Below are 14,320 nucleotides of genomic sequence, written 5' to 3' on the forward strand. Positions count from 1 at the left end.
TCAGGAAAGAATACTCAATTCTCCATTCACGACTGGACTAAATTTGGAATCGCCATGGTCACACGAGGTGATCATACATACATGGCCGGTTAACTCAATGGTTCGAGCGTGGTGCTAATTGACGCCAAGGTCGTTTGATCCTCGTACGAGTCAACAAAACAACTCCGTCACGAAATGATCTGCTTGCCTCGTCTGTTTGCAGGCAACCTGCCCAGTGTTACTGGCGCGGCATTATTACTGACCTGAGGCAGCGCAGAGTCCCTTTTATCTGCTTGACTCCTCTTGGATAATATCTGCCACTTTTTCATTCTTTTACATTTCGGCGCCACAAACGTGTCGGTAACATGCTTCCAAAGTTTCCTAGTCTACAGCGATGACAATTCACGTCGTTCTGAACAATGTCTTACCTCCAATTACTGCAATTTCCAGGCAAATCTGCTCCAGGCAACGTTGGAAATAGCCCCGCAACATGTCAGACGAGCCCACCATTCAGGACTGGAGTGAATTTGGAAACGGCATGGTCACTCCAGCCAATGACGCATACATGGCCGGTTAGCTCAGATGGTTAGAGCGTGGTGCTAATAACGCCAAGGTCGCGGGTTCGATCCCCGTACTGGCCAACGAAGTAATCTCATCGTGATCTAATGTCCACTTCTGCGGCTATTTGGAGCGGTATTTTGACTCTGCTGGGGCAGCGCAGAGTCCCCTTTAACTGCTTGGCGCCTCTTGGACAGTATCTGCCACTTTTTCTGAGAAACTGTCGTTCTTTTACAGTTCTGTGTCACAAATGTGTCCAACGTCTCCTAATCAATAGCGAACTCCTGCAGATGACAATTCACGTCGCTCTGAACTGTGTTTTACGTCTCCTTCATTGCAATGTTTCAGGCTAATCTGCTCCAGGCAGCGTTGCTAAAGCCAGGGCAACATGTCATACCAGCCTACCTTGTAATTGCGGTATTGATGAGTTCAGCAACGCTGTGCAGGAATTACTAACCTCTTGCCAGTAATTTGGCTCAAATGCTGCCACCTTCAACAATCCGATTGCTTAACATGCAGTCGTTTGCTGGGTACGCCAAATACATTTGATGCTTCGAAATGTCTTTTTCAAAAAGCTGCACTACCCATTTATAATGTGGTGCTAATTACACTGATGTGGATATGCCGGCGTTGGACTGGGGTGAGCACAGAAAGAAGTCTTACAACACCAGGTTAAAGTCCAACAGGTTTGTTCCGATGTCACTAGCTTTCGGTGCGCTGCTCCTTCCTCAGGTAATTACACTGAAACACGTCTGGAACGATCAAAATACCTTAAGGCGAGAAGTATACTTGTTTGCTAATCTATTGAGAGGCGACGCATGATCTCCCGGTTAATGTTCTTAGCTTGTAAATCCCCGAACCATTTACCCCAATTTAAAATTCAGCTGGCTCATCATCATTTCGTGCTGAAGCAGCGGCCGTCCATTCGGACTAATGTGAGCGCCTGTCCTGCAATTGCAAATAATTTGCATGATGTTGAGATGCTGGCGCTGGATACAGAAAGAAGTGTGACAGCAACATGAAGTGTGACAGCAACAGGTTTATTTGAAATCACAAGCTTTGGAAGCGCCGTCCCTTCATCAGTTGAAGAGATGAAGGACCACTTTACCTGATGAAGGGACAGCGCTGCCAAAGCTTACGATTTCAAATCAACCTGTTGGACTTTAATATGGTGTTGTGAGACTTATTACTGAATAATCCTCATGCACTTTATTTCGGCACGGTTACATTTCGACTGAATTTTGAATTCACAGGGTCAGCTGCTTTTACTCTTTCAATGAAGAAACCCGACCAAAGGCTTTGGCGGACAAGTACTGGAAATGTGAGCCGTAGCACATCCCGTGCTAGAATAATAATAATCTTTACTGTCACAAGTAGGCGTACATTAACACTGCCAATAAGTTACTGTGAAATTTCGATCATAAAGATGAATACATGATAAATTTGATGAGGAGAAAGTTTGCAGATTGGGCGATGCTCCAGGCACAATGTGTTCAACAATGTCGAAGCCAGCGTAAGTGTTGGTGAGAAGTTTGTCAGTTGGAAACATGCAGAAAGTTCTAGGGGAAAGCAAATCCTTACGGCTTGCTGGCAACCTAAAGTGTGGAATTTACAAAAGGCAAATTCGCGCGATCCAGCTTGTTCGCGATCAGTCAGGAAAGAATACTCAATTCTCCATTCACGACTGGACTAAATTTGGAATCGCCATGGTCACACGAGGTGATCATACGTACATGGCCGGTTAACTCAATGGTTCGAGCGTGGTGGTAATTGACGCCAAGGTCGTTTGATCCTCGTACGAGTCAACAAAACAACTCCGTCACGAAATGATCTGCTTGCCTCGTCTGTTTGCAGGCAACCTGCCCAGTGTTACTGGCGCGGCATTATTACTGACCTGAGGCAGCGCAGAGTCCCTTTTATCTGCTTGACTCCTCTTGGATAATATCTGCCACTTTTTCATTCTTTTACATTTCTGCGCCACAAACGTGTCGGTAACATGCTTCCAAAGTTTCCTAGTCTACAGCGATGACAATTCACGTCGTTCTGAACAATGTCTTACCTCCAATTACTGCAATTTCCAGGCAAATCTGCTCCAGGCAACGTTGGAAATAGCCCCGCAACATGTCAGACGAGCCCACCATTCAGGACTGGAGTGAATTTGGAAACGGCATGGTCACTCCAGCTAATGACGCATACATGGCCGGTTAGCTCAGATGGTTAGAGCGTGGTGCTAATAACGCCAAGGTCGCGGGTTCGATCCCCGTACTGGCCAACGAAGTAATCACATCGTGATCTAATGTCCACTTCTGCGGCTAGTTGGAGCGGTATTTTGACTCTGCTGGGGCAGCGCAGAGTCCCCTTTAACTGCTTGGCGCCTCTTGGACGGTATCTGCCACTTTTTCTGAGAAACTGTCGTTCTTTTACAGTTCTGTGTCACAAATGTGTCCAACGTCTCCTAATCAATAGCGAACTCCTGCAGATGACAATTCACGTCGCTCTGAACTGTGTTTTACGTCTCCTTCATTGCAATGTTTCAGGCTAATCTGCTCCAGGCAGCGTTGCTAAAGCCAGGGCACCATGTCATACCAGCCTACCTTGTAATTGCGGTATTGATGAGTTCAGCAACGCTGTGCAGGAATTACTAACCTCTTGCCAGTAATTTGGCTCAAATGCTGCCACCTTCAACAATCCGATTGCTTAACATGCAGTCGTTTGCTGGGTACGCCAAATACATTTGATGCTTCGAAATGTCTTTTTCAAAAAGCTGCACTACCCATTTATAATGTGGTCCTAATTACACTGATGTGGATATGCCGGCGTTGGACTGGGGTGAGCACAGAAAGAAGTCTTACAACACCAGGTTAAAGTCCAACAGGTTTGTTCCGATGTCACTAGCTTTCGGTGCGCTGCTCCTTCCTCAGGTAATTACACTGAAACACGTCTGGAACGATCAAAATACCTGAAGGCGAGAAGTATACTTGTTTGCTAATCTATTGAGAGGCGACGCATGATCTCCCGGTTAATGTTCTTAGCTTGTAAATCCCCGAACCATTTACCCCAATTTAAAATTCAGCTGGCTCATCATCATTTCGTGCTGAAGCAGCGGCCGTCCATTCGGACTAATGTGAGCGCCTGTCCTGCAATTGCAAATAATTTGCATGATGTTGAGATGCTGGCGCTGGATACAGAAAGAAGTGTGACAGCAACATGAAGTGTGACAGCAACAGGTTTATTTGAAATCACAAGCTTTGGAAGCGCCGTCCCTTCATCAGTTGAAGAGATGAAGGACCACTTTACCTGATGAAGGGACAGCGCTGCCAAAGCTTACGATTTCAAATCAACCTGTTGGACTTTAATATGGTGTTGTGAGACTTATTACTGAATAATCCTCATGCACTTTATTTCGGCACGGTTACATTTCGACTGAATTTTGAATTCACAGGGTCAGCTGCTTTTACTCTTTCAATGAAGAAACCCGACCAAAGGCTTTGGCGGACAAGTACTGGAAATGTGAGCCGTAGCACATCCCGTGCTAGAATAATAATAATCTTTACTGTCACAAGTAGGCGTACATTAACACTGCCAATAAGTTACTGTGAAATTTCGATCATAAAGATGAATACATGAGAAATTTGATGAGGAGAAAGTTTGCAGATTGGGCGATGCTCCAGGCACAATGTGTTCAACAATGTCGAAGCCAGCGTAAGTGTTGGTGAGAAGTTTGTCAGTTGGAAACATGCAGAAAGTTCTAGGGGAAAGCAAATCCTTACGGCTTGCTGGCAACCTAAAGTGTGGAATTTACAAAAGGCAAATTCGCGCGATCCAGCTTGTTCGCGATCAGTCAGGAAAGAATACTCAATTCTCCATTCACGACTGGACTAAATTTGGAATCGCCATGGTCACACGAGGTGATCATACGTACATGGCCGGTTAACTCAATGGTTCGAGCGTGGTGCTAATTGACGCCAAGGTCGTTTGATCCTCGTACGAGTCAACAAAACAACTCCGTCACGAAATGATCTGCTTGCCTCGTCTGTTTGCAGGCAACCTGCCCAGTGTTACTGGCGCGGCATTATTACTGACCTGAGGCAGCGCAGAGTCCCTTTTATCTGCTTGACTCCTCTTGGATAATATCTGCCACTTTTTCATTCTTTTACATTTCTGCGCCACAAACGTGTCGGTAACATGCTTCCAAAGTTTCCTAGTCTACAGCGATGACAATTCACGTCGTTCTGAACAATGTCTTACCTCCAATTACTGCAATTTCCAGGCAAATCTGCTCCAGGCAACGTTGGAAATAGCCCCGCAACATGTCAGACGAGCCCACCATTCAGGACTGGAGTGAATTTGGAAACGGCATGGTCACTCCAGCTAATGACGCATACATGGCCGGTTAGCTCAGATGGTTAGAGCGTGGTGCTAATAACGCCAAGGTCGCGGGTTCGATCCCCGTACTGGCCAACGAAGTAATCACATCGTGATCTAATGTCCACTTCTGCGGCTAGTTGGAGCGGTATTTTGACTCTGCTGGGGCAGCGCAGAGTCCCCTTTAACTGCTTGGCGCCTCGTGGACGGTATCTGCCACTTTTTCTGAGAAACTGTCGTTCTTTTACAGTTCTGTGTCACAAATGTGTCCAACGTCTCCTAATCAATAGCGAACTCCTGCAGATGACAATTCACGTCGCTCTGAACTGTGTTTTACGTCTCCTTCATTGCAATGTTTCAGGCTAATCTGCTCCAGGCAGCGTTGCTAAAGCCAGGGCACCATGTCATACCAGCCTACCTTGTAATTGCGGTATTGATGAGTTCAGCAACGCTGTGCAGGAATTACTAACCTCTTGCCAGTAATTTGGCTCAAATGCTGCCACCTTCAACAATCCGATTGCTTAACATGCAGTCGTTTGCTGGCTACGCCAAATACATTTGATGCTTCGAAATGTCTTTTTCAAAAAGCTGCACTCCCCATTTATAATGTGGTGCTAATTACACTGATGTGGATATGCCGGCGTTGGACTGGGGTGAGCACAGAAAGAAGTCTTACAACACCAGGTTAAAGTCCAACAGGTTTGTTCCGATGTCACTAGCTTTCGGTGCGCTGCTCCTTCCTCAGGTAATTACACTGAAACACGTCTGGAACGATCAAAATACCTTAAGGCGAGAAGTATACTTGTTTGCTAATCTATTGAGAGGCGACGCATGATCTCCCGGTTAATGTTCTTAGCTTGTAAATCCCCGAACCATTTACCCCAATTTAAAATTCAGCTGGCTCATCATCATTTCGTGCTGAAGCAGCGGCCGTCCATTCGGACTAATGTGAGCGCCTGTCCTGCAATTGCAAATAATTTGCATGATGTTGAGATGCTGGCGCTGGATACAGAAAGAAGTGTGACAGCAACATGAAGTGTGACAGCAACAGGTTTATTTGAAATCACAAGCTTTGGAAGCGCCGTCCCTTCATCAGTTGAAGAGATGAAGGACCACTTTACCTGATGAAGGGACAGCGCTGCCAAAGCTTACGATTTCAAATCAACCTGTTGGACTTTAATATGGTGTTGTGAGACTTATTACTGAATAATCCTCATGCACTTTATTTCGGCACGGTTACATTTCGACTGAATTTTGAATTCACAGGGTCAGCTGCTTTTACTCTTTCAATGAAGAAACCCGACCAAAGGCTTTGGCGGACAAGTACTGGAAATGTGAGCCGTAGCACATCCCGTGCTAGAATAATAATAATCTTTACTGTCACAAGTAGGCGTACATTAACACTGCCAATAAGTTACTGTGAAATTTCGATCATAAAGATGAATACATGAGAAATTTGATGAGGAGAAAGTTTGCAGATTGGGCGATGCTCCAGGCACAATGTGTTCAACAATGTCGAAGCCAGCGTAAGTGTTGGTGAGAAGTTTGTCAGTTGGAAACATGCAGAAAGTTCTAGGGGAAAGCAAATCCTTACGGCTTGCTGGCAACCTAAAGTGTGGAATTTACAAAAGGCAAATTCGCGCGATCCAGCTTGTTCGCGATCAGTCAGGAAAGAATACTCAATTCTCCATTCACGACTGGACTAAATTTGGAATCGCCATGGTCACACGAGGTGATCATACGTACATGGCCGGTTAACTCAATGGTTCGAGCGTGGTGCTAATTGACGCCAAGCTCGTTTGATCCTCGTACGAGTCAACAAAACAACTCCGTCACGAAATGATCTGCTTGCCTCGTCTGTTTGCAGGCAACCTGCCCAGTGTTACTGGCGCGGCATTATTACTGACCTGAGGCAGCGCAGAGTCCCTTTTATCTGCTTGACTCCTCTTGGATAATATCTGCCACTTTTTCATTCTTTTACATTTCTGCGCCACAAACGTGTCGGTAACATGCTTCCAAAGTTTCCTAGTCTACAGCGATGACAATTCACGTGGTTCTGAACAATGTCTTACCTCCAATTACTGCAATTTCCAGGCAAACCTGCTCCAGGTAACGTTGGAAATAGCCCCGCAACATGTCAGACGAGCCCACCATTCAGGACTGGAGTGAATTTGGAAACGGCATGGTCACTCCAGCCAATGCTGCATACATGGCCGGTTAGCTCAGATGGTTAGAGCGTGGTGCTAATAACGCCAAGGTCGCGGGTTCGATCCCCGTACTGGCCAACGAAGTTATCACATCGTGATCTACTTCTGTTGCTATTTGGAGCGGTATTTTGACTCTGCTGGGGCAGCGCAGAGTCCCCTTTAACTGCTTGGCGCCTCTTGGACAGTATCTGCCACTTTTTATGAGAAACTGTCGTTCTTTTACAGTTCTGTGTCACAAATGTGTCCAACGTCTCCTAATCAATAGCGAACTCCTGCAGATGACAATTCACGTCGCTCTGAACTGTGTTTTACGTCTCCTTCATTGCAATGTTTCAGGCTAATCTGCTCCAGGCAGCGTTGCTAAAGCCAGGGCACCATGTCATACCAGCCTACCTTGTAATTGCGGTATTGATGAGTTCAGCAACGCTGTGCAGGAATTACTAACCTCTTGCCAGTAATTTGGCTCAAATGCTGCCACCTTCAACAATCCGATTGCTTAACATGCAGTCGTTTGCTGGCTACGCCAAATACATTTGATGCTTCGAAATGTCTTTTTCAAAAAGCTGCACTACCCATTTATAATGTGGTGCTAATTACACTGATGTGGATATGCCGGCGTTGGACTGGGGTGAGCACAGAAAGAAGTCTTACAACACCAGGTTAAAGTCCAACAGGTTTGTTCCGATGTCACTAGCTTTCGGTGCGCTGCTCCTTCCTTAGGTAATTACACTGAAACACGTCTGGAACGATCAAAATACCTTAAGGCGAGAAGTATACTTGTTTGCTAATCTATTGAGAGGCGACGCATGATCTCCCGGTTAATGTTCTTAGCTTGTAAATCCCCGAACCATTTACCCCAATTTAAAATTCAGCTGGCTCATCATCATTTCGTGCTGAAGCAGCGGCCGTCCATTCGGACTAATGTGAGCGCCTGTCCTGCAATTGCAAATAATTTGCATGATGTTGAGATGCTGGCGCTGGATACAGAAAGAAGTGTGACAGCAACATGAAGTGTGACAGCAACAGGTTTATTTGAAATCACAAGCTTTGGCAGCGCCGTCCCTTCATCAGTTGAAGAGATGAAGGACCACTTTACCTGATGAAGGGACAGCGCTGCCAAAGCTTACGATTTCAAATCAACCTGTTGGACTTTAATATGGTGTTGTGAGACTTATTACTGAATATCAGCACGCACTTTATTTCGGCACGGTTACATTTCGACTGAATTTTGAATTCACATGGTCAGCTGCTTTTACTCTTTCAATGAAGAAACCCGACCAAAGGCTTTGGCGGACAAGTACTGGAAATGTGAGCCGTATCACATCCCGTGCTAGAATAATAATAATCTTTACTGTCACAAGTAGACGTACATTAACACTGCCAATAAGTTACTGTGAAATTTCGATCATAAAGATGAATACATGAGAAATTTAATGAGGAGAAAGTTTGCAGATTGGGCGATGCTCCAGGCACAATGTGTTCAACAATGTCGAAGCCAGCGTAAGTGTTGGTGAGAAGTTTGTCAGTTGGAAACATGCAGAAAGTTCTAGGGGAAAGCAAATCCTGACGGCTTGCTGGCAACCTAAAGGGTGGAATTTACAAAAGGCAAATTCGCGCGATCCAGCTTGTTCGCGATCAGTCAGGAAAGAATACTCAATTCTCCATTCACGACTGGACTAAATTTGGAATCGCCATGGTCACACGAGGTGTTCATACGTACATGGTCGGTTAACTCAATGGTTCGAGCGTGGTGCTAATTGACGCCAAGGTCGTTTGATCCTCGTACGAGTCAACAAAACAACTCCGTCACGAAATGATCTGCTTGCCTCGTCTGTTTGCAGGCAACCTGCCCAGTGTTACTGGCGCGGCATTATTACTGACCTGAGGCAGCGCAGAGTCCCTTTTATCTGCTTGACTCCTCTTGGATAATATCTGCCACTTTTTCATTCTTTTACATTTCTGCGCCACAAACGTGTCGGTAACATGCTTCCAAAGTTTCCTAGTCTACAGCGATGACAATTCACGTGGTTCTGAACAATGTCTTACCTCCAATTACTGCAATTTCCAGGCAAATCTGCTCCAGGCAACGTTGGAAATAGCCCCGCAACATGTCAGACGAGCCCACCATTCAGGACTGGAGTGAATTTGGAAACGGCATGGTCACTCCAGCCAATGATGCATACATGGCCGGTTAGCTCAGATGGTTAGAGCGTGGTGCTAATAACGCCAAGGTCGCGGGTTCGATCCCCGTACTGGCCAACGAAGTAATCACATCGTGATCTAATGTCCACTTCTGCGGCTAGTTGGAGCGGTATTTTGACTCTGCTGGGGCAGCGCAGAGTCCCCTTTAACTGCTTGGCGCCTCTTGGACAGTATCTGCCACTTTTTCTGAGAAACTGTCGTTCTTTTACAGTTCTGTGTCACAAATGTGTCCAACGTCTCCTAATCAATAGCGAACTCCTGCAGATGACAATTCACGTCGCTCTGAACTGTGTTTTACGTCTCCTTCATTGCAATGTTTCAGGCTAATCTGCTCCAGGCAGCGTTGCTAAAGCCAGGGCACCATGTCATACCAGCCTACCTTGTAATTGCGGTATTGATGAGTTCAGCAACGCTGTGCAGGAATTACTAACCCCTTGCCAGTAATTTGGCTCAAATGCTGCCACCTTCAACAATCCGATTGCTTAACATGCAGTCGTTTGCTGGCTACGCCAAATACATTTGATGCTTCGAAATGTCTTTTTCAAAAAGCTGCACTACCCATTTATAATGTGGTGCTAATTACACTGATGTGGATATGCCGGCGTTGGACTGGGGTGAGCACAGAAAGAAGTCTTACAACACCAGGTTAAAGTCCAACAGGTTTGTTCCGATGTCACTAGCTTTCGGTGCGCTGCTCCTTCCTCAGGTAATTACACTGAAACACGTCTGGAACGATCAAAATACCTGAAGGCGAGAAGTATACTTGTTTGCTAATCTATTGAGAGGCGACGCATGATCTCCCGGTTAATGTTCTTAGCTTGTAAATCCCCGAACCATTTACCCCAATTTAAAATTCAGCTGGCTCATCATCATTTCGTGCTGAAGCAGCGGCCGTCCATTCGGACTAATGTGAGCGCCTGTCCTGCAATTGCAAATAATTTGCATGATGTTGAGATGCTGGCGCTGGATACAGAAAGAAGTGTGACAGCAACAAGAAGTGTGACAGCAACAGGTTTATTTGAAATCACAAGCTTTGGCAGCGCCGTCCCTTCATCAGTTGAAGAGATGAAGGACCACTTTACCTGATGAAGGGACAGCGCTGCCAAAGCTTACGATTTCAAATCAACCTGTTGGACTTTAATATGGTGTTGTGAGACTTATTACTGAATAATCCGCACGCACTTTATTTCGGCACGGTTACATTTCGACTGAATTTTGAATTCACAGGGTCAGCTGCTTTTACTCTTTCAATGAAGAAACCCGACCAAAGGCTTTGGCGGACAAGTACTGGAAATGTGAGCCGTAGCACATCCCGTGCTAGAATAATAATAATCTTTACTGTCACAAGTAGGCGTACATTAACACTGCCAATAAGTTACTGTGAAATTTCGATCATAAAGATGAATACATGAGAAATTTGATGAGGAGAAAGTTTGCAGATTGGGCGATGCTCCAGGCACAATGTGTTCAACAATGTCGAAGCCAGCGTAAGTGTTGGTGAGAAGTTTGTCAGTTGGAAACATGCAGAAAGTTCTAGGGGAAAGCAAATCCTTACGGCTTGCTGGCAACCTAAAGGGTGGAATTTACAAAAGGCAAATTCGCGCGATCCAGCTTGTTCGCGATCAGTCAGGAAAGAATACTCAATTCTCCATTCACGACCGGACTAAATTTGGAATCGCCATGGTCACATGAGGTGATCATACGTACATGGCCGGTTAACTCAATGGTTCGAGCGTGGTGCTAATTGACGCCAAGGTCGTTTGATCCTCGTACGAGTCAACAAAACAACTCCGTCACGAAATGATCTGCTTGCCTCGTCTGTTTGCAGGCAACCTGCCCAGTGTTACTGGCGCGGCATTATTACTGACCTGAGGCAGCGCAGAGTCCCTTTTATCTGCTTGACTCCTCTTGGATAATATCTGCCACTTTTTCATTCTTTTACATTTCGGCGCCACAAACGTGTCGGTAACATGCTTCCAAAGTTTCCTAGTCTACAGCGATGACAATTCACGTGGTTCTGAACAATGTCTTACCTCCAATTACTGCAATTTCCAGGCAGGTCTGCTCCAGGTAACGTTGGAAATAGCAACATGTCAGACGAGCCCACCATTCAGGACTGGAGTGAATTTGGAAACGGCATGGTCACTCCAGCCAATGCTGCATGCATGGCCGGTTAGCTCAGATGGTTAGAGCGTGGTGCTAATAACGCCAAGGTCCCGGGTTCGATCCCCGTACTGGCCAAAGAAGTGATCACATCGTGATCTAATGTCCACTTCTGCGGCTAGTTTGAGCGGTATTTTGACTCTGCTGGGGCAGCGCAGAGTCCCCTTTAACTGCTTGGCGCCTCTTGGACAGTATCTGCCACTTTTTCTGAGAAACTGTCGTTCTTTTACAGTTCTGTGTCACAAATGTGTTCAACGTCTCCTAATCAATAGCGAACTCCTGCAGATGACAATTCACGTCGCTCTGAACTGTGTTTTACGTCTCCTTCATTGCAATGTTTCAGGCTAATCTGCTCCAGGCAGCGTTGCTAAAGCCAGGGCACCATGTCATACCAGCCTACCTTGTAATTGCGGTATTGATGAGTTCAGCAACGCTGTGCAGGAATTACTAACCCCTTGCCAGTAATTTGGCTCAAATGCTGCCACCTTCAACAATCCGATTGCTTAACATGCAGTCGTTTGCTGGCTACGCCAAATACATTTGATGCTTCGAAATGTCTTTTTCAAAAAGCTGCACTACCCATTTATAATGTGGTGCTAATTACACTGATGTGGATATGCCGGCGTTGGACTGGGGTGAGCACAGAAAGAAGTCTTACAACACCAGGTTAAAGTCCAACAGGTTTGTTCCGATGTCACTAGCTTTCGGTGCGCTGCTCCTTCCTCAGGTAATTACACTGAAACACGTCTGGAACGATCAAAATACCTTAAGGCGAGAAGTATACTTGTTTGCTAATCTATTGAGAGGCGACGCATGATCTCCCGGTTAATGTTCTTAGCTTGTAAATCCCCGAACCATTTACCCCAATTTAAAATTCAGCTGGCTCATCATCATTTCGTGCTGAAGCAGCGGCCGTCCATTCGGACTAATGTGAGCGCCTGTCCTGCAATTGCAAATAATTTGCATGATGTTGAGATGCTGGCGCTGGATACAGAAAGAAGTGTGACAGCAACAAGAAGTGTGACAGCAACAGGTTTATTTGAAATCACAAGCTTTGGCAGCGCCGTCCCTTCATCAGTTGAAGAGATGAAGGACCACTTTACCTGATGAAGGGACAGCGCTGCCAAAGCTTACGATTTCAAATCAACCTGTTGGACTTTAATATGGTGTTGTGAGACTTATTACTGAATAATCCGCACGCACTTTATTTCGGCACGGTTACATTTCGACTGAATTTTGAATTCACAGGGTCAGCTGCTTTTACTCTTTCAATGAAGAAACCCGACCAAAGGCTTTGGCGGACAAGTACTGGAAATGTGAGCCGTAGCACATCCCGTGCTAGAATAATAATAATCTTTACTGTCACAAGTAGGCGTACATTAACACTGCCAATAAGTTACTGTGAAATTTCGATCATAAAGATGAATACATGAGAAATTTGATGAGGAGAAAGTTTGCAGATTGGGCGATGCTCCAGGCACAATGTGTTCAACAATGTCGAAGCCAGCGTAAGTGTTGGTGAGAAGTTTGTCAGTTGGAAACATGCAGAAAGTTCTAGGGGAAAGCAAATCCTTACGGCTTGCTGGCAACCTAAAGGGTGGAATTTACAAAAGGCAAATTCGCGCGATCCAGCTTGTTCGCGATCAGTCAGGAAAGAATACTCAATTCTCCATTCACGACCGGACTAAATTTGGAATCGCCATGGTCACATGAGGTGATCATACGTACATGGCCGGTTAACTCAATGGTTCGAGCGTGGTGCTAATTGACGCCAAGGTCGTTTGATCCTCGTACGAGTCAACAAAACAACTCCGTCACGAAATGATCTGCTTGCCTCGTCTGTTTGCAGGCAACCTGCCCAGTGTTACTGGCGCGGCATTATTACTGACCTGAGGCAGCGCAGAGTCCCTTTTATCTGCTTGACTCCTCTTGGATAATATCTGCCACTTTTTCATTCTTTTACATTTCGGCGCCACAAACGTGTCGGTAACATGCTTCCAAAGTTTCCTAGTCTACAGCGATGACAATTCACGTGGTTCTGAACAATGTCTTACCTCCAATTACTGCAATTTCCAGGCAAGTCTGCTCCAGGTAACGTTGGAAATAGCCCCGCAACATGTCAGACGAGCCCACCATTCAGGACTGGAGTGAATTTGGAAACGGCATGGTCACTCCAGCCAATGCTGCATACATGGCCGGTTAGCTCAGATGGTTAGAGCGTGGTGCTAATAACGCCAAGGTCCCGGGTTCGATCCCCGTACTGGCCAAAGAAGTGATCACATCGTGATTTAATGTCCACTTCTGCGGCTAGTTTGAGCGGTATTTTGACTCTGCTGGCGCAGAGTCCCCTTTAACTGCTTGGCGCCTCTTGGACAGTATCTGCCACTTTTTCTGAGAAACTGTCGTTCTTTTACAGTTCTGTGTCACAAATGTGTCCAACGTCTCCTAATCAATAGCGAACTCCTGCAGATGACAATTCACGTCGCTCTGAACTGTGTTTTACGTCTCCTTCATTGCAATGTTTCAGGCTAATCTGCTCCAGGCAGCGTTGCTAAAGCCAGGGCACCATGTCATACCAGCCTACCTTGTAATTGCGGTATTGATGAGTTCAGCAACGCTGTGCAGGAATTACTAACCCCTTGCCAGTAATTTGGCTCAAATGCTGCCACCTTCAACAATCCGATTGCTTAACATGCAGTCGTTTGCTGGCTACGCCAAATACATTTGATGCTTCGAAATGTCTTTTTCAAAAAGCTGCACTACCCATTTATAATGTGGTGCTAATTACACTGATGTGGATATGCCGGCGTTGGACTGGGGTGAGCACAGAAAGAAGTCTTACAACA

The 14,320-nt window shown here is 45.8% G+C and overlaps 7 non-coding genes across 7 annotated transcripts; all 7 read left to right on the forward strand.

Moving 5' to 3' along the window:
* Positions 1–546: 546 nt before the first annotated feature.
* On the forward strand, positions 547–620 carry trnai-aau (transfer RNA isoleucine (anticodon AAU)). The gene has a single exon. It is a non-coding gene; the product is annotated as a tRNA-Ile (tRNA).
* Positions 621–2,735: 2,115 nt separating this feature from the next.
* trnai-aau (transfer RNA isoleucine (anticodon AAU)) lies at positions 2,736–2,809 on the forward strand. Its single transcript has one exon. It is a non-coding gene; the product is annotated as a tRNA-Ile (tRNA).
* A 2,115-nt stretch (positions 2,810–4,924) lies between these two features.
* On the forward strand, positions 4,925–4,998 carry trnai-aau (transfer RNA isoleucine (anticodon AAU)). Its single transcript has one exon. It is a non-coding gene; the product is annotated as a tRNA-Ile (tRNA).
* Positions 4,999–7,113: 2,115 nt separating this feature from the next.
* Positions 7,114–7,187, forward strand: trnai-aau (transfer RNA isoleucine (anticodon AAU)). Its single transcript has one exon. It is a non-coding gene; the product is annotated as a tRNA-Ile (tRNA).
* A 2,107-nt stretch (positions 7,188–9,294) lies between these two features.
* On the forward strand, positions 9,295–9,368 carry trnai-aau (transfer RNA isoleucine (anticodon AAU)). The gene has a single exon. It is a non-coding gene; the product is annotated as a tRNA-Ile (tRNA).
* A 2,110-nt stretch (positions 9,369–11,478) lies between these two features.
* Positions 11,479–11,552, forward strand: trnai-aau (transfer RNA isoleucine (anticodon AAU)). Its single transcript has one exon. It is a non-coding gene; the product is annotated as a tRNA-Ile (tRNA).
* Positions 11,553–13,667: 2,115 nt separating this feature from the next.
* Positions 13,668–13,741, forward strand: trnai-aau (transfer RNA isoleucine (anticodon AAU)). Its single transcript has one exon. It is a non-coding gene; the product is annotated as a tRNA-Ile (tRNA).
* The last annotated feature ends 579 nt before the right edge of the window (positions 13,742–14,320 follow it).

Source organism: Scyliorhinus torazame, chromosome 4 (assembly GCF_047496885.1).
Source record: "Scyliorhinus torazame isolate Kashiwa2021f chromosome 4, sScyTor2.1, whole genome shotgun sequence".
In the NCBI taxonomy this organism is placed as follows: domain Eukaryota; kingdom Metazoa; phylum Chordata; class Chondrichthyes; order Carcharhiniformes; family Scyliorhinidae; genus Scyliorhinus; species Scyliorhinus torazame.